The 26,242-nt window shown below is 43.3% G+C and overlaps 1 protein-coding gene across 1 annotated transcript in view; it reads left to right on the forward strand.

The window, feature by feature from the left end:
- LOC103180278 (opioid-binding protein/cell adhesion molecule homolog) overlaps positions 1–26,242 on the forward strand; it is a 546,144-nt gene that overhangs the window by 279,354 nt on the left and 240,548 nt on the right. The gene's annotated exons all lie outside the window — the stretch shown is intronic.

Raw genomic sequence — 26,242 nt, forward strand, 5'->3', positions numbered from 1 at the left:
TACTTGCATTTGATATAGTGCCTTATCAAGTCTTTGAGATGTTTTAAAGTGCTTCACAGAATATAATGTAAAGTGAATTGACTGTATATTTGGTATAAATGCGGATGTCCTGTAGCTTAATGGTTAGAGCACTCGCCTCGCAAAAGAAAGCATCTGGACTTGATTCCCAGCAGCTGTTTTACTTCTAGAAACCTTGTGTGTTGTGGCAACAATTGTGATTATTATTGTGAGAAGCATGCAGAGGCCAAGGGTGCAATGATTTATCACAAGAGAAATTCAGAGATAAAAATGCAATACAATTTGCATTTGTGTTGGGAGGATGATCTCAAAGTGCTTTGTTACACAGCAGCCTGGGTACCCGAGCCAGACGATGGGAGGTGAAGAGGGTGGGGAGGGGGTAAAGACCATTCTTCCCAGCGCTTTGGGACATCCTCCCGATGTGAAAAGCGCTCTAAAAATTGTTGTGTTGATATACAAATGTCCCAGTACCGTCGCCTACTTTATTCCAACCTACATATATTTATATTTAATAATCTACTGGGAATCTGCTCCAGCTGTCAATTGCTCGCTGTGCATAGAAATACTACCTGGTGTCTGCTCTAAATTTAGGAATAGGAGGAAGGACATTCACAGTCACTAACTTATCCCTTCCAGATCCCTCGTTCTCTAGTTGAACAGAGTTCCCTTTCATTCTTATTAGCATCTTATATACCTCTATCGAGCCTCCTTTGAGATGTCCCTTTGTCAAGGCTTTGTCAAGAACCCTAGCTTATCGAGAGATGATTCCACATTGGCCAACCTATTAATAATGGGAATCAGCTCTATTGCTTTCTTCTGCACTGTTTCGAGGACCTCAGTGGCTCCCTTATCTCTTAATGACATCTGCTGTATGCAGCACTCCAGGCTTGGACGACATAAGTAGAAGAACGTCAAATCCCTTTTGCTCCTATTTTTGCCAGCAGTAGTTTTTTTTTTAACATTGACCAACTCATTGGAATCTGAACTTGTCTAAATTAAATCTTATTTAGATACAGTTGAATAAAAATTGAAATGTTTAGGAATCAGGCCCTGGGGGTTCTTTCAACACAAGGATTGCGTTCACACACCATCAGTTACCTACACGCCACATACACTAATCCTTGTGGGATCACAGCTCGGTTTGCACAGATATTTCACGTGTTATCATCTTGTTTCTCTGTTTTGACACCTGCAGTGGAGTCCTGTGGCATCGTGGTTAGAGAACTCGCCTCGCAAGCGAGAGGACCCAGGTTCGAATCCCGGAGCAGGGCAAAATCTTAGACAAGTTTCCTTACTCCACACGCCTCTGTTTGCCTTGCAATAAGTAGGAACCTGGTTGTTAGTCAATCACTTTCAGGGGTAATAATCTGTTCAAAAATAAAAAAGAAACAATATGGTCATTCAATCCACAACTGCTTGTGGGGACGCTGCTGTGCGCAATTTGTTGCCGCATTTTGCCCACAAAATATACAGTCAATTCACTTTATAGTATATCCTGTGAAGCGCTTTGAGACGTCTCAACGATGTGATAAGGCTCCCTATCAAATGCAAGGACTATTATATTATTATTATAGTTCCAAAGTCTCAACCGGATGTTGCATGGAGATATCCTAAGATCTAAAGAGGTATTTTGACTGTCGACTGCTGATTGAATCAACTGCCTGAACAGAAAAGGATTGGCTGCACAAGTACTAAGTTGGAACTGCCTGTCCAGATGGTTAAGAGCCTTGACTCCCAGCGCTGCCTATCACTTCGATGATGCTGCCAATGTCACACTATCCAGTTCTGCACTATCTGGGCTGAGAGCACTCACTGTGCTAAAGTACAACCATCAGTGAGGCTGAAACATATATTTGGCTTTTCTTTCACTGTTCTGATCATCAAACAATACAACTGGAAGCCAGAAATATATCCTCAATACGACCTCAGGTGCCTTGTGGAAAAGCTCTTGAAATCTTGCATTTAGAAATACGAGCTTGTAGCTTGAAATCCAATAAATGTAGATTCATTTTTGATTCTACTTTCAATGCTGAATTAATGGTGCCCTCCCTTGCTTTTGCCAGCATATTTATTACAGACCGAATGCTACTTTTATTTTCTCCAATAATTAACAATTTGATCACCCCATTGCCTGTTTCTGAGCCAAACTCCATGACACATGCATCGGAACCCAATGACAGCATAATAATAATATTAATAATAGTCCTTGCATTTGACATAGCGCCTTATCACATCGCTGAGATGTCTCAAAACTCTTCGCAGAACACGCCGTAAAGGGAATTAACTGTGTATTTTGTGGCCAATCGCGCAATGCAGCGTCCCACAAACAGTCGTGGATTGAGTGATCACATTTTTTTGATTTGGAGGGATTATTAACCCCGGAAAGTGATCCGCCAATTGGCTAACAACTAGGTTCCTACTCACTGATGGGTAAACAGGACATGGAGCTGGATTCACAAGATCACAAGGTTCGATTGGATGAAGAAAGCCCTTCGACCCATCTGATCTCATCCCTCCAGGATACCCACCTTATCACAGCAGCTTGATATTCTTTTGCAGTCAGCTCACCCCAGCCAGGATACAAAAGAAAATCCCCAACAATGCAACTCCATTCTTTTGCTAGTTAGCAGATTGCTGGTGACAGACTTGCACAGATTAGCAATTCTATTACCGGTGACAATCTAGACGTGCAATTTCCTTAAGGGATTCACGGGAGCACGAAAAAAAGACTACCAAAATAATCAGTGTGTAGGTGTCAAGTCATGCTGTGCCTCTTACTCCTCCACCTTCCCAAACATCATCTCAAAGCTTTGTACAAATCCATAGCTCCATGGTTTAAAGTGAAGCAGACCAATTTATTCACCGATAAACAAAAGGCAAAATACTGCAGATGCTGGAAATCTGAAATACAAACAGGAAGTGTGGGTGAAAGCAAGACACTGGGACTCCTATAAAAGCAACTTGGTGCTGTGATGGGTGGGCAGGACAGTTGGTATTTTGCAGGGATGGCTTTCCGATGAGGTCCCATCTGCCTGTTCAGGTGCTGGCTCAGAATCTCCCAAACAACATTGGTCATTAATGTTTCATGCTGTTTGTGGGACATTGCTTGTGTGTTATTGAGCTGCCATGTTTACCTACAAACACACAGTTCTACCTCACAGTGAATCCTGTGAAGCATTTTGGGATGTCCTTCCGACATCAAATCCAAATACCAAATGCAAGGATGAAACCATGTGGGTCAAAAGGCCTTCTTCATCCAAACCTATCTTATGGTCTCGTGAATTATTCAGGCTTTTGCGTCCTTGGCCTGTAACATTGCCTAACCAGTAAGATAGACCTCACTGAATAAAGCAGCGGGAAAGCTTGCCAGACAGCGACATTAATGGCAAGTTATGCAGTTTTAGCTGTTCGACTCTGGCAGTTTCCCCAACACACACTCAGGGGTTCCCAAGCTTTGGCTGTTGCCAACCTGCGCCTAATAATTTCCAGAATTAGGTAAACAGGGTACGTCCTTCCAGGGAGAGAGAGAGAGAGAGCGAGAGAGTGTGCACTTTCCAATTCCAACAATCTACCTCTAGGATTTCCACGTGTAGGTGGGAGGCATGGAATTCTCAGCTTGGTTTGGAGACTCTTAAAGAACGGTGATGGGTTTCCGCGTGCGCCAGACACCTGGTTGACAAAGAAAACCATTGCCAGGTGTATATCACCAGCCGAGGCACACTGTCCAATCAATACAGGGAAACAAAACACTTTCATCTTTGGAACAATAACACAAAGCTGTTACAAACGTCGGTTTCCATGTTATGTTATGAAAAAAGTAAGCAATTCCCCCGAATGTCATAATTACACAGACGTCTCGCGGAGACAGATAATAGGATGATGAGTGGGTATTTTATTTTTGTGACCGTCATTCACATCTGCTGGACCCTTGCGGTGAAGGTTTTTTTTTATATAACACAACATTACTGGCTCTCGGAGATTGGTTTCACCATTCACCTTACTTCCAATTGTTTGACAGCAACATGCAGCATTCTCCAACTCTTGAATGTTCTGTCTTCTGAGCATTCACCTCACGAGTGAGCGTTACACTAAAATGCTGAATACATTATACTTGAATTCTATCTACCGTGCATATTGAATCGTGTTTGTGATCTACAGAACAGGGGATTGATTGTTACAGAAGAAGAAATAGGTTAGAGCAATCTGCAGGACTATTTCTGTTTTTTTTGAGGCAATCGTTTTGGAAAATGATTGAAATGTGAAAAAAACTGGCAGCTTTCATTTATTCAGATAATAACGTCTGGTATTCGGGGGGAGAGGGGGTGGGTGGCTCTCTAATGGGCATTTCTGTGACATTATATAGCAGAAACCCTGCTTTGATAGCGTAAAATGTAACAAAAAAACCAAAATACTTCAAAATGTAAAACGAAAGTACGTTTATCTGGTGGAGAGCAAATGTGTTAACGTCCGTGCAGATAAGAAACAGTCCGTTTCTTCTGATATTGCCACTTCAAAAGATAATAATAATAATCCATGCATTTGATATAGCGCCTTATCACGTCATTGAGACGTCTCAAAGCGCTTCACAGAATATACCGTAAAGTGAATTAAATGTATGTTTTTCGGCGAAACGCGGCAGCCAATTGCACACTACAGTGTCCCACACACGGTCGTGGATTGAGTGGCCTAATTATTATTATGCCAATCGACTAACAACCGGGTTCCTACTTACTGCTCGCAGGTAAACAGAGGCGTGTGGAGAAAGGAAAGGGAATCGAACCCCGGCCCTCTCGTTTGCGAAGCGAGCGCTCTAACCAATTCACTACGGCGCTCCATGGGACTCCAAAGCTATGAAAAATGCATCTTTTTCCTTTTCAAGTACATATCCGATTCCCTTTCGAAAACTACTATCGAATCTGCTCCCACCACCCTTTCAGGCAGCGCATTCTGGATCGTAACAACTCTGGTACTTTTGCCAATTATGTTGAATCTGTGTCCTCTGAGTACCGACCCAGCCGCCCGCCAGAGGAAGCACTTTCTCCCTGTTTATTCTATCCAAACCCTTCGTAATTCTGAACACCTCTATTAAATCTCCACTCAACCTTCTCTGCTCCAAGGAGAACAATCCCAGCCTCTCTCGTCTCTCCACGTAACTGAAGTCCCTCTTCCCTGGTATCATTCTGGTAAATCTCCTCTTCACCCTCTTGACATCCTTATCCCCAAGGCACTGACTTGTTCGATTGAACATACACATTGAGGCTTTGCCTCTGAGTTAATCTGATGGTTGAATCTGATGAGCATTATAGGGTAAAAGTGACATTCTCGGCTTTGTGCTCCACAACAGACCGCAACAGAGCAGCATTGAGAGCAACCAAATGTAAGCCACAGACACCCTGGTCTGCACCAGTGGGGGGCATAATTATATAGAAAAAAAGATATACAGTGAAACCCTTATGTTGTGAAAACATTTTAATTTCCTAGTCAGTTACCATGGTACTGAATGCAAGGGACTTGATTGTTTCAGCTAAATTGCATCCCATTTACTGCAAATCTGGCTGCTAATCTGCTGCTCTTTAGCCAAAAGAAAGATGAGATACACTGGGATGTATCTCATAACTGGGAGCAGCTCCCATACTTCCGATCATAAAGACGCTCCTGTTCTGTGCAGAAAATGATTTGTGAGTCCCTTGTATCTGACTCAGAGTGAGTTGGCCTTTCTCTTTGGCTCAGGATCCATTCTCGGTTGAGGGGCAAAGGCGACAGTCGCTATCCAATCTGCACTGTTTCTTAACTGTTTCCTCGTTTATAAAACGTGTAATGTTCACGCGCATTTCCAAAATGTTGAACGCGAAAAATAAAAACAGCACTCAGTGTTTTAGAAATTCTGGAGTCCTGTGGCGTAGTGGTTAGAGCACCCGCCTCACGAGCGAGAGGACTCTGGTTCGAATCCCAGGCGGAGCGAAATCTTGGGCAAGTTTTCTTACTCCACACGCCTCTGTTTATCTAGCAGTGAGTAGGAACCTAGTTGTTAGTCAATTGCCGGATCATTTTATGGGGGTAATAGTCCCTTAAAAGAATCCACGATGGTTTATGGGACACTACTGTGCGCAATTGGCTGCCACGTTTCACCCACAAAATACACAGTCAATCCACTTTACAGTATATTCTGTGAAGCGCTTTGAGACGTCTCAACGACGTGATACGGTGCAATATCAAATGCAAGGATTATTATTATTATCATTACAAACTCTTAAGCATGGTGATGGGTTTCCCCATGTGTCAGACACCAGGCCAACCAAAGAAAAATCTTACACAGAGAACAAAATGAATCACTGTTAACCGCCAACCTTCGCCATTGAGCATTCATACCCGGCTGAAATTGATATAGAAATTTTACAGAGTCAGGCCCCAGGTTAAATATGCAATATATTATAATAAATATGGTGATTTGTTTTCATTTTTCTTGTGCATAGTCTTGAGTTGTCAGTTTTAGCGAAACAGAAGACTACTGTGCGATAAAAATGCTGATCCATTACAGCAAAATGGTTCCTAACGTTTACTTAATCTTTTCATTAGCTCAATCATTATATATTAAGATCAGAACAAGTGTGCCTCAGGCTTGCCAATGACCTCTGAGGTTTGCACCATTTCTTTCATTGGGTTTTTTCTCACTCCACACGAAGCGGTGTGGAGTAGAACTCGAGAAAGGTGGATTCTACGGAAGTGTTCGATTATTTTAAAATGCCCTCTGGAACACTCACTCCCCCACCTCCACCTCAGAATCCCTTTGCCCTCACCCCTTCCCTCGCCTTCTTCAAGGTCCACCTCATGATCTTCTTCTTTGACCACGCCTTCGGTCACCTTCCTACGTTTCACACAAAGGCTCGTGAAAATCTGGAACTCTCTGTCTCCCCCAAAAGGCTGTGGATTCTGGATCCATTCAATTTTTTAAGATTAAGGTAAATCGATGTTTGGTAGGTCAGGATAATTGGAGTTGAGATACAGATCAGCCATGATCTAATAGAATGGTAGAACAGGCTCGAGGGACTGAATGACCTCCTCCTGTTCCTATGTTCCAATTCTATCCCCATTGCCCTTGGCCCCCAACTTTCTCAAATCCAACCCCCAGTTTGGGTGCAGACCCACGACTGTCCAGCACCTTAGGACGTCCTCCCGACGTGAAAGGCGCTATATATATATATATATACAGTTTGTTGTTGTTGCAAAACATGTAAAAGGAACAGAGAGGTACAGGTGACAGTAAAAGATGGAATTGAGACTCGCGTGGACTGTAATCACTAGCACAGGCTCGTCAGTCAATCGACCCGTTTCTGTGCAGCATTACTTTAAGTAGCTCTATGTAAAAGCAAATACAACCAACTACAAGAACAACTACAACAAATTACATTTGTATAGCGCCGTTCACGTCGAGAGGACTTCCCAAGGCAGTGTTTTTAGATTCCCCACCTCCCTCCCCTCTCGATGTCACACTGGTCACAAGTTCACTGCATTGCACTTTGGCTAAACTCTATGAAGAATAGATGTGGCATCCAAAGTGCTTTGCATCATAACTTGCCGTGCGAAGAGACTTTCAGTGAGGCTCTGCCATGGTAGCCTGCTAATCCCAGGATAGTGCAATTGCATGCTATCTTAGGGCAAACGTAAGACAGAAGATAAAGTGCCCTTAATTGGTTCTTTGGAGCACGTTCCTTCTTATGTTGCCTTCCACAAAGCGTATGATAAGAAGCAGGAGGGCCTTGAATTTGTGATGGGTTTTGACACAGTAGATTGGAGAAATTGTTTCCACTGGTCAGCAAGGCAATGACTGGAGGGTATCAATTTCAGATAATTAGCAAAGAAGCAAAGAGTGTGCGCGTGTGTGTGAGTGAGTGCGCGTGTGTGTGCGTGTGTGCGTGTGGAGGGTTTCTTTACACAGTGTGCTGTTAAGCTGTGCAATGACCTACCAGGTGCAGTGGTCAAAATGAAATCCATTATCGATCCCCACTTTTAGATCTTCCTCTTCAACCATGCTTACGGTTTCCTCCTCACTCCCCGTCTACTCTGGCTCGGCGTCAGGCTCTGCCGCTGATAAGCGCTCTGAGACACTGCTCTGTGTGAAGGTCGCTGCGCAAGTCCAAGTTCTGGTTGTAGCTTTAAACCGGAAACTGGAGTGATAAGGAATAAGGAATCATTTGCAGGGGTGTGAGATAAAGGCAGGTGAATGGGAGTGAAATGGATTCCTCTTTCAAAGAACTGACACAGACACAATGGGGGTGAATAGCCTTCTGTACTGTAAATTGTTATGGTTCTATTTACATGGAACTTGAGGATTTGCACTTGGTTAGCATTGGATTTTTTACAGAGGTGGAGAGGAGATTAGACGGAAAGGCAAAGCCCTTGAACTAGTTTCTTGCGTATGGTTGGAGGACAACAGAATCAGGAACCTCCTCCCCCGGTCTCCCCACCGCCCCCCTACCCCCCCCTCCCACACACCACCAAAAGTGATGTGTGAGATAGCGGGGTTGAGAATGCGAACATAAACTCCCAGGTTTTTTTCTCCTGTCATCTTCCCTCAGAGACGAACAATGTTTTCAGGTGCTGATTGAACCATGGGGGTGCTCAGTGAAGCATAAGGCTCTGATGTGTGTTATTTTTTTCATCCAGGAGTTGAAAAAAAAAACTGCTTTACGTGCTTTGTTCAATCATTATTCGTTTAATAATATGCAGTGCATTTCAATGCTGCGAAAATCTTGCTGGCATGGGTATGACTGTGCTTTCAGGTCCCTGCGTCATTGGGCAATCAGTCAAAGATTTATCTCTAAGACGCAGTGCGTTTGCACATTTCAGACCTTTATGAAGTGCCTCACAGGGGCTGGATCTGCAGCAGAACACCCAAACACCTCGTCATCCCCTCCATATGTGTCTCAGCCCTTTCAGTCATTTGCACTCTCGCTCGACTCAGGAAGGCGTGGGTTCAAATCCCATTTTGCTCACAAAATACACAGTCAAAAGTATTTTACAGTATATCCTGTGAGCCATGTTGGACGTCTCGACGACGTGATCGAGTGCTATATCAAATGCAAGGAATATTATCATAAACTTCATGTTCCGTGCAGTGCTGGGGTTGCGCTACATTATCAGAGGTGAAACTGAGGTCTTTTCAGGTGTTCAGGTGGAAATTCAAGGGATTATTCAAAAAAGAGAAGGGAGATTCTCCCATTTCACAATGCCCCGCAATAAAATTGGCCATTCACTTCATGGCTGTTTGTGGGACATTGTTGTGCACAAATTGGCTGCCGTGTTCAACTACAAATACACACAGTCACTGCACTTTACAGGATATCCTGTAAAGCGCTTTGAGGATCAAATATTAGTATTATTATCATAATTCAACCCAAGCAAGGTTGCTTTAGAATTTCTTGTTTAGTTTTTACGTGTTCAAGTTAGTGAAAACTCAAAGTTGTCACAAAGTTGTCACACCTAAATGGAGCCAGTTCTCAGAATCTGGTTGGCAGGACATCAACAAAATGGTGTTCTATCAAAGCAAGAATTACGCTGTCATTTCAGGAAGAAATAATTGAGAAATGCCATGAGTCATAAATCTCTCACGGCTGTGATCTGATGGCAGTGTTCGACTCCCGTTAGTTACACGTTGAGGTCACTCACAACAATTATTACCGTTATTAAAACCAATAATAATAATCTTCGCAACCGATGATCTCATTAATTACATCAGGTGTCCCAAAGCTCTTCGCACATTAATATCACTGTCACGTCTTACCGGCACTGTTTTTGTAAGCCAACTTGGCAGCCAATTTGTACACAGAAATTTGCACCCTCTCACACCCATGAAGTGAATGACCGATTTATCTATCTGAAGGTTTGTTGACCAGGACATCAAGTGCAATTCCCTTCCTTTGGAGAATACAGTAAACTCCTGATAACTCAACCCTGGGTTAACTTGTCACTACCAATCAATCAATTAATAATAATTAATGATTACTAATTAATACAATGTGATAAATTGCTAAATTAAATGCAAGGATTATTACTATTACCACTTGTCTTGCATCATCACGCAGCCTATGGTAAAGTATGAGTTGAAAGTCCCAACGTAGGGCTAACTCCGAGACGAGAGTGCTACCGAATGAGCCGGACTATCACACAATATCATATGTGCAGAAGACTATACAGTGAGGAGCGATGAAACATCATTGAAGCTGCAGTTTTGAGGGGGAGAGAGAAAAATAGTTGGGCAGAGTAGGTTTCACTGTTCTAGGAACAAGTGTTATTTTCCTAATAATATTCTGGTTACATATTTGACTTGCTCCCTGTGAGATAGAAAGAACTTTTGACGTCTCATCAAAGCCTTACATCAGAAATCTATTAACCCCAATTAAGAGTTACACAATAGCGAGGATGGGAAGGCAAAGTAATTATTTTACAAAATATTTTTTTAAGAAAACAACAAATCCATTCAATTCAGCAACGAGAAATCCAAACTCCTCAAAAGTGCTTCACAGGTATTTACGGTCAAGTCTAATGATGGCGTATATGCAGGTCATTTTAATAATAATAATAATCACCCTTTTGTTTCATATAGCACCTTATCAGGCCATTAAGACGTCTCAAGACGCTTCACAGAATTCACTGTATTTTGTGGGTGAAACGCGGCAGCCAATTGCACACAGCAGCGCCCCCACAAACAGTCGTGGTTTAAGTGACCAAATTACTATTTACTTTAAGGGACTATTAACCCCAGAAGGTGATTTGTCAATCCACTAACAACCGGGTTCCTACTTACTGCTGGGCAAACAGAGGCGTGCGGAGGAAGGAAATTCGCCTAAGGTTTTGCCCCGGGCCCCAGGAATTGAACCCGAGTCCTCTCGCTTGCGAGGCGAGCGCTCTAACCGCTAAGCTATCGAACTCCAAACTCCCCGGCCTCATCAGGCAATGCAGGTCCACTGACTGTGAGCTGGAAGCATTTCCGATTGGGGCTGCAGGGACCCTACAGCGACCTAGTGTCTGCTCAACCTCCTGAGGAATTCACTGCCCCCAAAAAAACACCTCATTGATTGAGGCATCTGGAAAGCATTTGGAGGCTGTGAGAGGTGAATTTGTTCAGGCGCCGGCTCCAAGCACGTTCCTTTCTGTCCCACGTCGGTGACTGGAGTCATTAAGGAGTTTATTAAGAGAAGCAGGAATTCTCTCGCTGTGGCTTCAGAATCCATTCACTGCTCCAAATGCAAACGAAAATCCTTTCTCGAGTCTCTCCGGCTATGGATTCAGATCGTCGTAATAGGAGATTAAAAGCTGAATAAAAACAGAATGTAATAATATAATAATAATCCTTGCATTTGATGTAGCACCTTATCTCCACGTTGAGATGTCATAAAGCGCTTCACAGAGTTTATTGTAAAGTGGATTGACCGTGTGTTTTGCTTATTATCCTGCCTGAATATTGTCATGATTCAAATAGTGTCCCAGAGCTTTACTTTATATAGTCTTTAAGATTCTTCTTCTTATTATTATTCTTAGTCTGAATGACTGAGATGCAGGTCTATTTTTGGAAAGGAGATGAACAGTGCAAACTCCAGGCAACGGGCAAAGTTTGAGACGGGGCCTTAAATTACTGCTTTGTGATGAGTTCAATCATCAGCAAAGCCCTGCAGTGCGAATGCCTCTGTTTGTACCAAACACCTTATACAAACCCTCTGATTGTGAGTGCGAGGGATCAGATCATTGAGGTTGTAAATCTTTTTGAGAGCTTGGGGGTGATGGCGTGCCAGGAGATTTCGCTGATTGACAACAAAAACTGGGGACAAAAACAAGAGGTACAATTGCAGCATTCTGCTTCGCGTTGACAGTGACTGACTCTGTGCTGGCATCTGGCTGACAGATGGAGCATTGTTGTGAGGAGGGCCTGTTGGAACACCAGAGATACAGAGATACCAATGGGTCCTTGATAGTCACAGACAGGCGGCTGTGGAAGCTTATCCAGCCTCTGATATTCTGCTCTGGCCTCGCGCGCTCTCTCTCTCCCTCTCTCTCTCTCCCTCTCTCTTTACTTCTCTCTCGCTCCCCTCTTTCTTTTTACAAAAACGAACCTCCAAAATGAAACTCACTTTCCTTACGGACAGCGATGGGAAAAGTTGTAACCTTCACTCATTTATATATAATATTTCACCCCCCCCCCACCCCACCACCAATGAAATCAGACCATCCTTTATTTCACAGCTGTTTGTGGGACATTGCTGTGTGCAAATTGGCCTCTTGTGTTTGCCTACAAATACGCAGTCACTTCACTTTATATTAAATCTCGTAAGACATGAAAGCCCGCCTGACTTGGATTATTTCAAATGCAAGGATTATTTATGTATGATTTATTATTTGTTTGCTTTACGTGAATAATATTTGACTGATGTTATTTTTGCCTAGAGAGCAGCGAGTACATGATGCTCTTATCTCCTCTCTTCCCTCGCCCTGAATTGCCGCTAACACGCTGTAAGGTTTTATATAAACAATCAAGACTTTACAGGCATGCGTTTGAGGGGCTCTGCTTCAATAACTCGCACGAGGCAAGTATTAGCACCATTCTGCAACCCACAAGACCCACATCAGGACCTTGAGCTCACAGTCCAGGCTGACATTGCAAAACAGTACTTGGGAAGCACTGTATTGTCAGAGGTGACATCCTTTGGATGAGATGTTAAAGCAAGGTCCCATTTGCGTGTTGAGATGGACATTTCAGATCCTGTGGGGCGATTCGAAAAAAAGAAGGGAAGATTTCGAAAACCTGACAAAAAATTTCCCAGATAACACTGGTCACTCCCCCCATAAAGATCTGCAACTGTGTCTTTTGTAGGCAAACGGCAGCAGGCAATTTGTGCACAGCAATGTCCCACAAACTGCCGCGAGGTGAATGCGCAGTTGTAGGTGTGGGATCGTTGGTTGGTTGCCCAGGACACCGGGAGAGAGAATCTCCCTTCTCCTACAGAACCGCAAGCTAAACAAACAGCTCACGTGCAGCCAGACTGACGGACTCTGGCTCGATCGATAGGCCAAAAGTTTGTAAGCTTTGGAACTCAATGGCTTGCGGTACATTTGCTGTCAATCGCAGATGTAAGCCAAAGCCCAGCACATTCAGCCCGTTGGTAATTTAATGACATGATCAGACGTGAAGAAGTCGTCAAAAAAACCTCGGGAGACCACATTCAGTTCAGCGTAGCATGGCCTCGCACTGCATATGGTTCCTTTGGGAGCATTAGTTACACCTGGAAACACTTTTAACCTCCCCGAGATATTTCTGATTAACACGCATCCCATTTCCATTCTGTTTTGCTACCGGCACCGAATTGTTTGAACATTTGCTTTGAATATTTTGTGCTTCAACTCTCTGACTATCTTTTTTTAAAAACAATTTTAATATATTATTGTATATATATATATATATATATCTATGAAAAAAAACATTATGACCAGCGGGATCCATTTGCCAGGAATTGTACTCGCAGATTGTCGCAGAGATGTGAAATGTAATTTGTCACTTAAAAGCGTCATGTGAAATGAAACGACATATAAAGAATTCCTTTGCCATTTCGTACCTCACAAAATGTAGCCTTGTGTCATGGAATAGGCTTAAATGTCCTCAATGGGTCATTGTAAACCAAACTCCCATCTACCTGTTCAGGAGGACATATAAGATCCTACGAACATTATTGGGAAAATGTTTCTCCCCATGTCCTGGTCAACAGTCCACCAGTTTAATTATTAATTAACTTGCAGACTGTTGTGGGACTTGGCTGTATACAGTATACAAAATGACTGCCTTGTTTACCACTAATGAAACACCAATGACACATGAGGCTCTTTGAGACCTTAATAATAATAATAATAATAATAATGCTTGCATTTGATAAAGCACCTTATCATGTCGTTGAGACGTCTCAATGCGCTTCATAGAATATAGTGTAAAGTTACTGACTGTAAATTTTGAGGGCGGAAACGTGGCAGAAAATTCAATACCAACTTTCAAACGGAAATTGGAAAGGTATTTGAAAAGAAAAAAGTCACAGGGCTATGGGGAAAGAGCGGGGGAGTGGGACTAGTTGGGTAGCTCTTTCAGCACAGGCACGAACGATGGGCCGAATGGCCTCCTTCTGTGCTGTAGGAGTCGATGATTCTATGATCAAAACAACAGAGGTCACTGAAAACTCGTTGAGAGATGAGACTGTGTGACTATAACAGATGTGTGGTGTTATTACAGAATTATTATGAAAGACTATAAAATTATTGGATCACTAAGCAGCCAGATTTCAACAGCTATTGTAAATCACAGAACCCATTTCTAAGCGGGTCTATAATCCTAGTGTAGTTCAGAGCATGGGATTAGACAGAGAGGCTTTATAAATTGGAAATGGAATAAAAGCAGTTTGTTGTTAAAATATCATTATACCATGATACAGGTTACAAAACTATTAACAGGCTGATGTTTTGTTTGAAAGGCTTAAATCCTATTTCAAGGGGCAGAATTAGCTTGATCCATATTGTGACCGACATATGTTGTTAATTAATTGTGCCCATTGTTCCCTGTTTATTCAAGTGCGCTCAGTAATGTGTTGCTCTGGTTCACGACGCTCACTTTCAGCTTCCAGCCCTTTATGTTTCTTTATTTGTTTTGTTATTCGCGGAGTCCCATACCGTAGTGGTTAGCACGCTCGCCTCGCGAACGAGAGGTCCCGGGTTCATTTCCTGGGCGGTGCGAAACCTTAGGCAACTTTCCTTACCCTACACACCTCTGTTTACCCAGCAGTAAGTAAGAACCTTGGTCGATTGGCGGACTGCTCTCCGAGGGTTATAATCCCTCCAAGGAAAAGCACCTAAATCACTCGATCCACGATTTGTTTGTGGGATACTGGTGCGTGCAATTGGAGAAAATCGCTTCTCTTTAACTCCCACCGTTCTGGGGAATATCAAATAAATTTGCTAAAAGCTCTTATCATGGCTATCTGACCCATTAGCCTTTTTGGTTCACGTTTCTTGCAAAGACTTGGTTGGCTTTAGCTAACTCCCTCATTGATCCTACAAATGTACACAAGGTAAAGTAATGCAGAACACCAGGAGGAGAAGTTTTTCTAAATATTTATGATAATAATAATAATCCTTGCATTTGATATAGCGCCTAATCACGTCTTCGAGACGCCTCAAAGCGCTTCACAGAATATATTTCACCATTGGAAATATCCCAGATTGGAACTGATTTGAACTAACTGTTTCATTTTCTGGTGGGCATCCAGAGTGCTGTGCGTAAACCAACTAACAGCGTGACGGAAATGATTCAGCACCAATTTCCCGCCTCCTGCCTCACATTTCCACATATCCAGAAAAAGTCTCTGTAATCTGAGATAAGGTCAGCCAGATCAAGCTAATGAAGGCAGAACAAATACAACTTGGAGCGCGCCATAATAATTGAACAAAGCTGAATCGTTGCAAATCCGTCAAGTATAAAATAATTAATTTGGAAGGCATTTCGATGGATCCTGAAGGATAAAGCTGCAAATCTCCGTGGCAAACTACCTGCCAACCTTCAGTTCCCACCTTGGCTGTTACCTTTCCCTGCTGTTAGTTCAAGCCGCCAGCTTTCATAGCAACTTAGAGAAACTTAATGGTTAATTCTTACAGTAAAGTGTCAGAGTCCTTGTGAGAACATTCTTTTCCTGGAATGTCATTATCACACCACTTAAAAGAAAATGTTAATAGGCTACTAATTAAAATTAAGGCTCGAGACCGCCTAGACATTTTCATTACCAGAAATACTCTACAAGTGCCTTCTCACCTCATTGTGAAAGCAGGGAATGCTTATTTACTGCCCACAATCATACTCCATAGCTGCCATGAAAAAGACACCAATCATGTTAAATCCAAGACAAATGATACAAAGAGGGTTTTCTTATCCTATAAATTCCCGAGAACTATTGCGCAATCGATTTACCTCTTCAATCGCCACCGCATCAGCTGAGTGGTTCATTGATAAATAACAGCAGAATTTCCCATTGACTTTGGACAGGACTATAAATAGATGTGAGTTCTCTCAGTGGCATGCTTTTGCCCTTCTATTTACATCGTGGTGTGAAGAACTATATCCTTACAGGTGAGGGGTTATAATAATAATAGTACCAAAAGCTAAAACTGGTATCTGTGTTTGTCTACAAAACGCACAGTCACTGCACTAGAGAGGAAACTTTTGTGGAGCGCTTTGAGACGTTCTCACAGTGTATTTTTGAAATGCAACGATTATTATTATTATTGTTGTGTTAAAAAATTGTCCTTGAGAATTCAGCAACCAATCAATTGCTGTGCGCAATTGGCTGCCATATTTCACCCATAATATACACAGCGACTTCACTTTACAGTAATTCTGTGAAACGCTCTGAGACGTGTCAACGATGTGATAAGGCACGATATCAAATGCAAGGATTATTATTATTAACAAGTCACCGCAACCCAAACCTATCCATTACCAAGTTCCAATCACTACGGAGATCCTGTCTCCTGTTCAGGTGAATGTTAAGGATTCCATAGAACCATTCGGAAAGAGAAAGGAATTTCTCTCTCCTGGTGTCTTAAAAAAATTTAAAAATATTTTGAATGTTCTTTTATATCTGCATTGTTTGCTAATAATTTGAGTTAATTTCTGTGCCTGATAGTTCTGGAGGGATAAAACATATTGCTGAGTGTATTTTACTAATCTTACCAAATTTAATGTTACGTAACCCACAGATAATAATAATAATAATCCTTGCATTTGATACAGCGTCTTATCACATCGTTGCGACGTCTCAAATCGCTTCACAGAATATACTGTAAGGTGAATTCACTGTGTATTTTGTGTGTGAAACGCGGGCAGCCAATTGCGCACAGCAGCGGCCCACAAACAGTCGTGGATTGAGCGACCAAATTATACCGATGGCGATCCATGTTCTATTTGCCAATCTCTGCCTGTCAGTGATAGGTTGGCCAAAATGGTAGCAGTCTATGTGTGTGTGTGTAGTAATGAAACTTGCCAAAGGTTTCGCTCAGCCTGGTAATCGAACCCAGGTCCTCTCGCTTGCTAGGCGAGTGCTCTCACCAATACACTACAGACTGTGCATTTCTATTTCTTTACGTAGAAGGTAATTAACAGTTGGAACAAGTTACCAGGGAGAGCGGTAGAAGCCAGGACACTGAATTCATTTAAGAAATGCTGGTTTAATGGGAGGGTAGCGAGGCTGTAAAGGAAGATTGGAATCAAATAGGCTTAAGGGCCTTCTGCGTTCGAACATTTTGTCCTGGTCAACCATAACGTTAACACTAGATCCAAAAGTGGGAAATATTGATTCCCTATCACAGATATCTCTTCACCTTACTGCGTCTCTGCCTTCAAAATCCATTTATAAACATTACAATTCGACCAAGCAAGATACTTAATTCACCCTTCTTTATCTCTGCTCCGGGCTCCCTGTTGTATTGGTGTTTATCCAGCCTGACAGTAGTTATGTAAGAGCAAGTTCTTGTAGGACGTTTGTAGGGCATGTGTGTTCAGGAAGGACTGGAATCAGATGGGCTGAAGAGACTTCTTTATTCTAACCTCTCTTTCCTGGCGTGTGTGTGATTAATGCCCCAAATAATGTCTTGCAGCCTAGCCTCAACCTCGCCCCTCAGTGAATGGGGGTCTGAGTGCATCATCAGTGAGCATTGTGAATAAGCCTTGTTTCCTTTTGATCTCCGTAGCTAAAGTACAGCGAGCTGCTCTTGTGGAAATGATGGGTTATGAACCAACCAAACGGTTCCTGGCGAACAATCCCCCAAATAAAACTCTTACTTCGTGGTTGTTAGGTAGGACGTTTGCTGTGTGCAAATTGGCTGCCCTGTTTGCCGACAAAGCACATGTGATATAGCGCCTTATCACGTCGTCGAGACATCTCAAAGCGCTTCACAGAATACACTGTAAAGTGAATTGATTGTGTATTTTTGTGGGCGAAATGCGGCAGCCAATTGCGCACAGCAGCGTCCCACAACCAGTCAGTGAAGTATTATACCCAAACAGTATATGACCAACCCAACATATGTACAAGAAAAATAGAATAAAAAGCTGCCAACTGGGGAACCATCAGATATTAACATTGAAAAGCTGAACATTGAGTGATAGATGACCTATTTTGCAGTGTTGTGTGCGAGCAGAAGGGGTGGGGGGTAGCTTTTTAGTGGCAAATGTATTGCCGAGATACTAGGAATAGATACGCATTTTAATATTAAAGTAGAAAATATTCCTTGCAATGGGCTTTGGGTCTCAGCCTGGCTCGGTTGGTGGCACTCTCACCTCTGAGTCAGAAGGTTGTGAGTTCAAAACTATTAAGGCTATGTTTAGTCCCTTGATACCACTAATTCATCAGACATTATATATAGCGTCCTTAATGCAGGATAGCATCCTGGAGCGCTTTATGAGGCTGGATGAGCATCGAGCTGGGGGTTGCAGCCAAGTAAAGCACTGTGAGACGTCCTCCTGATGTGAAAGGCACTGTTTCAAATGCAAGAATTATTATGGGAAAAATATTGCAGATGCTGGAAATCTGAAATAAAAACAGAAGTCGCCGGGAAAACTCAGCAGGTCAGGCAGCATCTATGTAGAGATGTATCTCGCTGCCATAGATACTGCCTGACCAGCTGAGTGTTCCCAGTGACTTCTGCTTTTCATTGCAACGATTAATATTATTACCATTATTAACCTCGGGAACCATGGTGGGAGCACATTGTGTCTCAAGGTAATGCTGTGGTCACCGTACCTTCAGCTCAGCTCAGCCACTGCTAGACTTGCTGCAGGCTCCGGGGATGCTATTTCATGCACTTTAACTGTCATCGTGAACAGCTGTAACAGCTGTCTATAAGAAAGGACGAGCCTCTCGGGGGGCACTTAATTCTCCCAGCAGCAAGTTCTCGGGAAGATAAAGTGAGGTTCCCCCCTCCCCCACCACCCCCGCACAACGCTTTACTATCGCTTTACTGCTCCACATCTCTCTGCCAGTTGTACCTCTCCACTTCTCGTTATACCCTTTATTGGGGATCACGTCGGAATCGTACCTCTCCACCGTGCCCTTTCCCCCACAAATACACAGTCAATCCACTTCAGAGTATGTTCCGTGAAGGGCAACAACTTGATAAGGCGCTATATCAAATGCAAGGATTATTATTATTATTATTAGTTTGAATATTTTGAGTTGATTGCAATGGAGGAGCTATGAGCACCTTGAGTTACCATATGCGGAAGGCTTACTGAGGCTGATGGTGTGAGGCAGCTGAATTAACATGTACAATTGATTGTGAATCGCTCTTGCCTTTATCTGTACTAATGATAATTCTGCTACCATCTGGTGCTCCCCTCTCCCCCCCCCCGCCCCACTCCCCCCCCCCATGATCCCATTGGCACTCACAACCCAATGAAAACGAAGAGAGAAAAGCGAAGGATGTTAATCTAATCCATTGCAATTGTTAACTACCGTCTCGATACCGATCTGTACACTGTTGGAATTAAATCCTTTGTAGAAGCTAAACGTGGCAAGCACACAATATTAGGATAATAATAGCAATAATTCTTGCATTTGATGTAGTGCCTTATCACGTCCTCGAGACGTCTCAAGTCAAAGCGCTTTACAGAATATATTGTAAAGTGGATTGACTGGGTATTTCGTGGGCGAAACGCGGCAGCCAATTGCGACAGGGGATTGAGTGACCAAATGTTTGTTTTGTTGAGGGATTATTATCCCCAGAAACTGATCCGCAAATCGACTGACAGCCACGTTCCTACTCACTGCTCGGTAAGCAGAGGCGTGTGGAGAAATTCAAATTGCCTAAGGTTTCGATCCGCCCGGGAATCAAACCCAGGTCCTCTCGCTTGCGAGGCAATGGTGCTAACCGTTCCACTAGAGGCACCACTTAAAACTAGCACCAACCCTCGACTTTTGCCTCATTGCAGTTTGTGGGACTTTGCTGCTGCCTTTGAAATCATAGACACTTACACAGCAGAAGCAAAATATCTTAAATGGAGTAATATCAGTGGCACAGGGACAACACCGGTCAATGGGCCCGAATGGATCACTCTTAAAAGGGCCAGAATGCACAGAATGGTCTCCTTCTGTGCTGTAAGTTTCTACGTTACTGAGAAAGTCATTTGGCCCATTTTTGATGTTGTGAAAGAACGATACATTCAGTCCTATATATTTCTACCTACCTTTTCCCCATACCCCTGAAAATTGCTCTTCAAAACACCCAGTCATTACAGTAAATTACCGATGAAAGGCTTTGAGCCATCGTGACATTAGAGATGCTATGTCAAATAATACCGCAGGAAACAGCAGTTAAGTGAGCAGGGTTGAGGGTAGGATAAAGTAACGGGCTGATGATAATCAATAAGATGTTTTTAAAAGAGATAAATGGAAAAACCTTGCTCACCTGTCAAGTGTGTTATATTTTATACATTTTACCGTAGTCAGCACTTGAGCGGAGCTTTAAAGAGCGCTGTAGTGTTTTGTTTGAGAGGCTTGTATTTCATAGTTATAATGGGACAGTTTAAGCAAAGCTTGGAGTGTGCTACTTACAATGCATTGTCTGCAATACTATCTTTAAACGATTAACCGAATACGACTTGTCGGGCTAAGATATACACTTAAAGTAAATACCCTTTATTTACCGTACATTATGGGGCAGAGATTGGTTTTAAGAAAAAGAATCTGCATTGGTTCCTATGTGATGAAGCACTATGTCGTAGAATCCCACGCAACAGTGATTAGCACACTCGCCTTGCAAATGACAGGACCCGAGTTCAGCAAGTTTCTTTACTCCGCACGCCTCTGCTTACCTAGCGGTAAGTAGGAACCCACTTGTTAGTCCATTGGCGAATTGCCTTCCGTGGGTATTAATACCTGCAAATAAATAAATAAATAAATAAATAAGCTTGGTAATTCAATCCATGGCTGTTTGTGGGACACTGCTGTTTGCAATTGGTTGTCGCATTTCGGCCACAAAATGTGCAGTCAATTCACTTCACAGTATATCAAATGCAAGGATTAATACCATCATGATTCTTTCAAATAGGAAATGCTGAATTGAAAGCAGAATCGAACGGGCTTTCGGGTGATGGTAACGGTCAGGAGAATCCAGCACACTTGTTTTATTTGTTTGTAGCCGTGACCTTAGGTGGTTCAAAATAATTAATTGGGAATGTTTGAAAGGATGAGCCAATCTATCTAATAGAATGATTAACCCTCTGCGTCCCAAGGATTTAAGCCAAGCGAGGCTCCATCTGTCTGGATCGGGTACCATTCACTCTGCTCCTCGATCAATCTTATTGACCGGGCTATTGGCTGTGGGTCGTGAAGTATGGAGTAGATGTTTGGACTTGACAACCCGCTTACGGACATCAAAACACAGCCTCGGACATAGGCTCGCAAGGCATTCTTCATGTCGGTCCTGGATTGCGTTCTCAGGAAACCCCACACACGACAACCAACAACTTGTATTTCTATAGCGCCCCCCCGCCCGCCCCCTCAGGTCCCAGTGGCGGAGCCTAACACTGAACCAGGGGGTGGGAGGGAGGTGACCGTAAGCGTGGTCGAAGTTGACAATCAGGCGTGACAATGAGAATGAGGGGGTTGGAGCGAGAGTGGGAGTGGGGAGGGGTGTGGGGGGGTGTAGAAGACATGTGTCGGCACAAAGTCGAGGTAATCACCAGCCACATATCATATTTCTTCGCCCTGAGCTGCGGGTTTCACAGTAACAGAGCACTGGGTGCAGACTGGAGTAAACCGGCGCTCTTTTAACTCGCTCCCCATGTAACCCTAACCTTAACCCTCCTACTTCTGAGGATTGAATAGTACCAGTCACAGACAGGTAAACCATTACTCCATCACACTTCCCGCGCAACCCCCCAACCCCGCTGCAACTAAGTATACGATTCCTTTCTCACTACTGTCCCCTGACAGCTTCCAAGAACTTGCCCTGGTTCTTCATGAATAGTTCCGTGTCCCCTCGATTGATCATCCCACTTTGGGAAGGACATCAGAATCGCAGAGAGGAGATTTACTAGGATTATACGTCGACTTGCCCTCTGAGCAGAGACCAGAGGAACTGGGCCTATCTTCACGAAGAAAATCAGAACTGGAGGAACAGGGAATGTTGAGGGGAGTACCTGCTTGAAGTCTTTAACATTATGGTTTTATAGAGTCAATAGTGAGACATTAATTCCACTGGGCAGTGAGTCAGTGACTGGAAGACATCAATTTAAGATAATTAGCAAGGGAGTAAAAGGGGAAATTAGGATGAATTTTTCATAGAGATGTGGCTTGCTTTCTTCCCTTCTTTCTTTTTACTCTGTCTGTCTTTCTGTCTCTCCCTCTCTCTCTCTCTCTCGCCGTTAAACCACTGCCCCTTTGTGCATTCATTTATCCCTCTTACCCAGCCCCTCTCTCAGGGCGTGTAAAAAATAGCCCCTGAAAGTCTCTGCCTGGCTCGATTACATGTGTGGGTCCCACGATGACTCATGACTGGCCGGGAGAGCGTTTCCTCAGCAGTTCTGTCCTGGGGGCAGATCAGATTGAGATGCTCAAATTACGATAATTCGAAGCTGTGGTCATGTTGGGAATTAACAACAACCGTTCTGTTCATTCAGGACAGCTCAACAGCTGTCAAGCATATAATAAACCCGTGATGATCGAGGTGATTTGAGGTGGGAGGGGGAAAGAAACTCTCCTTCGAAAAACCCTCAAAGTATTTTTTTTTCCTGAAGTATTTATGCATTGGCAGAAACTCAAAAATCTGAGAATCCGGTTTTAAGTACATATTCCTGAAATGCTTTGGGAAGTGAGTATTAGACGGGCCTTGGACGGATCACATTGCGGTCTCCAGAGGTAGCTGTAATGGCTAGGTCCTTTAACTATTCCCAGATTGTTATTACTATTATTATTTAATAAGTGTTCGATTTCAAGACTCCAATTTCGCCCTTTCCTCCCCCGTTTCGATGTACGTCTGACATTGCCTGCAAAGGGCTAGGTTTTAAGCCCAGCCCCACGACACGCAGAGGTTAGGGACTGTGCGGCTAATGTAAAAATACCCCTCTCCTGGGATTGCTAGAACTATGGTGCGCAGCTCCATTTCACAGCATTTTGTTGTCGTGTATGTAATCTTAGAAAGGCTCCTTCTGCACAAATAGCAAGGTAGCCATTCATTGTTTTCGATTGGGCGCCTTTCACACCGGGAGGATGTCTCGTGAAGAGCTTCGCAGGATTTCTCGCCGCGTATTTTGTAGGAGAAACGAGGCAGCCAATTTGCGCTCGGCAACACCCCATTGGGAACCCGCGAGGTGGTTTTAATAACAATAAAAAAATCCTTACGTTTGACACAGCGACTTATCAAATCGTCGAGAAGTGCCTCAAAGCGTTTCACAGGATATACTGTAAAGCGGTTTTGACTGTGTCTTTTGTGGGTCTGACTTAATCTTAATCGAAATCTTGAAGCTTTAAGACAGAATAGTGACACAAGCTAGGACTAAGTGGAATTTGGGGGCCTCAGAGGCAATCTCAGAGGCACCAAAGTTGCTGTAACTTTAGTCCTTTTTGGGTCAAGTATAAAGTTGCAGAGTTGACTTGCACTTGACTGACAACATTTCACAGAGCGAGACTGAAGAATGTAACATCTGTGCCTTTTGTTCGCTTCTCAGTGAATCACTTTGCAAAATCATAGGATTTTATAGCACAAAGGAGGTCATTTGGCCCTTTGTGCCTATGCTGGCTCTCTCTGAAGGAATTCCCCGTTTATTCCCACTTCCCTACCCTTTCCCCAGACCTTTTCAAATATTTGACTGGTTCCCTTTTAAGGTCATTATGGATATTCTCATTCAACCACCGTTCTTAAGAGGTCATTCCATTCCCTAATATTCCTCTAAGCACGATGTATCTCTTTGACCCTGCTTTCGGTCAAAGCTCTTTGAGACGAGCTCTCGATGTGAAATAACTGTAAATGGGATCGTATCATAAGCAACAGAAGAGATTCTTCCTCACTTTCTCCCTTTGATTTTTCTGTGGTAATAATCCCCAATTTATGTCCCACCCCTCGTTATCAACTCGCCAACCGTTGGAAACGGTTTCTCCCCATTTATCTGATCAAAAATCATGCTTTTATATCATGTTTACAGTTACACCCCCTCCCCCCACCCACCCCAAACTTGGGGTGATCTATGATCTTTAGCGAATTAGCCTCATGTTTGGTCACAGTATGGAGGAGTTCTACCAGGAAGGTCACCTGATAAGAAAAGAGGAAGACTTCCTTTGCTTCCCTGTCGGTTCTGCACACAGAATAACAACCTGACTGACACTTGCCTTACCTGATAGCACAGTGGTTTAATATTGGGTAACACCACACCTCGTGGTGCCCAGGCTTAAATTCACACAGTTCCTGATGTTGCACTGGAGGTCAGTGTAGGATGCATTAATGGGCCTCAAGGCCAAATGAAATAGATGCAGTGGGTTAGAAAATGAGAACCATAAAATAGTAAACATTTACAGCAGAAAAGAAGGCCGTTTGGGTCATCGTGTCAGTTATATCTCTTTGAAAGAGCAATCCATTAAGTCCCATTTCTCGGCTTTTTCCCCAGCATCTTGGTACACGACTAACTGTTAGATATCAATCTTGTTCTCTCTTAAAAGCTAATATGATTCCTGCCTTGGCCATCACACCAGGAAGAGTGCCACATCCTAACAACAACAAAAAATCCTCTTAGTTTGCTAATTATATTAAATCAGCGCACTTTCGCACAATGTTAAATTGACGCCCTCTAGTCACCGACTCACCGAGCAAAATAAATAATTTCTCTCCATCAATTTCATCAAAGCCCCTCTTAATATTTATGTCTTCGACCGGGTCTCCCCTCAACATTGCTCTGTTCCTGTGAAAATAGGGCAAGGTTCCTTCCTTCAGTCTATCCTCATCGGTCAAACTATTTATCACTGTTATCATCCAAATATATCTCCTGTACATCCTCTTTATGGTCCTGACATGCTTCCTAAAGTACAGTGACCAAAACAGAACACAATACACCAACTACAGTCTAACAATTTATTCACAATATAAGCATCACCTCATTGTTACTATATTCTCTGTCTCTATTTATAAAACCCTCTCATTGGTCTCATTAGTTTGTCCACGTGTCTTTCCATCTTTAAAAATGTATGTATGTATGTTAACCCTTTGGTCCCTCTGCTCTTCTCCTTTTCAAATTTTTACATCAAGAATACGTAAACTGTTCCTCTCCTTATTCTTCCTCCCGAAATTTATAACCCCGCACTTTCCTGCATTATTAATAATATTAGAGTATGTTGTCAACCTCGGTCGTAATATAAAGCGAAACTCAAAGTGACCGACGAGGCTTACTGTAACCTCCCCGCCGACTCGGTGTCGTGCTCCGGGACGCCACCCTGCGTGAGGGGCGCTGTGTAAATGCAAGTTGTTGTTGTCGTTGTAATTGCTTGCGGAGTAATCGGAGCTCCGTCAAACAGAACCATACACGTGTGGAACTCTCAGCAGTTTGGTTCGGAAGCTCTTGAACTCAGGTCTCTCACGCAAAGGCTCTAACCACTGAGCTACACGGATTTCAGCGCGTGTCCAACCCCCGGGTGACCCACCCACCCCACACAAAAGAAAATTGTTGCTGGTCAGTAAAGGGTTGGACATTTTCTCTTTTTTGGGGGGGGGGGGGCTGCTGCAGTATTTTAAATGGGAAGGGGGTTAACTTGTTATCTGCTGTCCAACCGTGTCAATGAAGAGTTAAAGCGAGGAAAGCTGTGCAGCTGCTGATCTGTGGGACTGTGTTAATGCCGGTGAACCTGCTGTCCAGGGGTAACGGCAAAGCGGAGTTTGCCAAATGAAAGAATTTTTCGCCTGTTTCTCCAACGATCACCACTTGCCCGGTCGGTTACAATGCTGGGCGGGGAAGGGGTTAACGTCCTCCGAATCAGACCGTGTGTCTCTTGTTATCTGTTGTTAACGCTTTTTCCTCCAAGACACACGCGCACACACACACACATAAACACACAGCAATCACACACAACACACACACACACGCACAGAGAGAGAGAGAGCGAGACGGACAGAGCAATGCTCGACATTGGGTTGGGAAGAGTTAAGGACCATTTTTTTAACC

The sequence above is a fragment of the Callorhinchus milii genome, unplaced genomic scaffold (genome assembly GCF_018977255.1).
Source record: "Callorhinchus milii isolate IMCB2004 unplaced genomic scaffold, IMCB_Cmil_1.0 Scaffold25, whole genome shotgun sequence".
In the NCBI taxonomy this organism is placed as follows: domain Eukaryota; kingdom Metazoa; phylum Chordata; class Chondrichthyes; order Chimaeriformes; family Callorhinchidae; genus Callorhinchus; species Callorhinchus milii.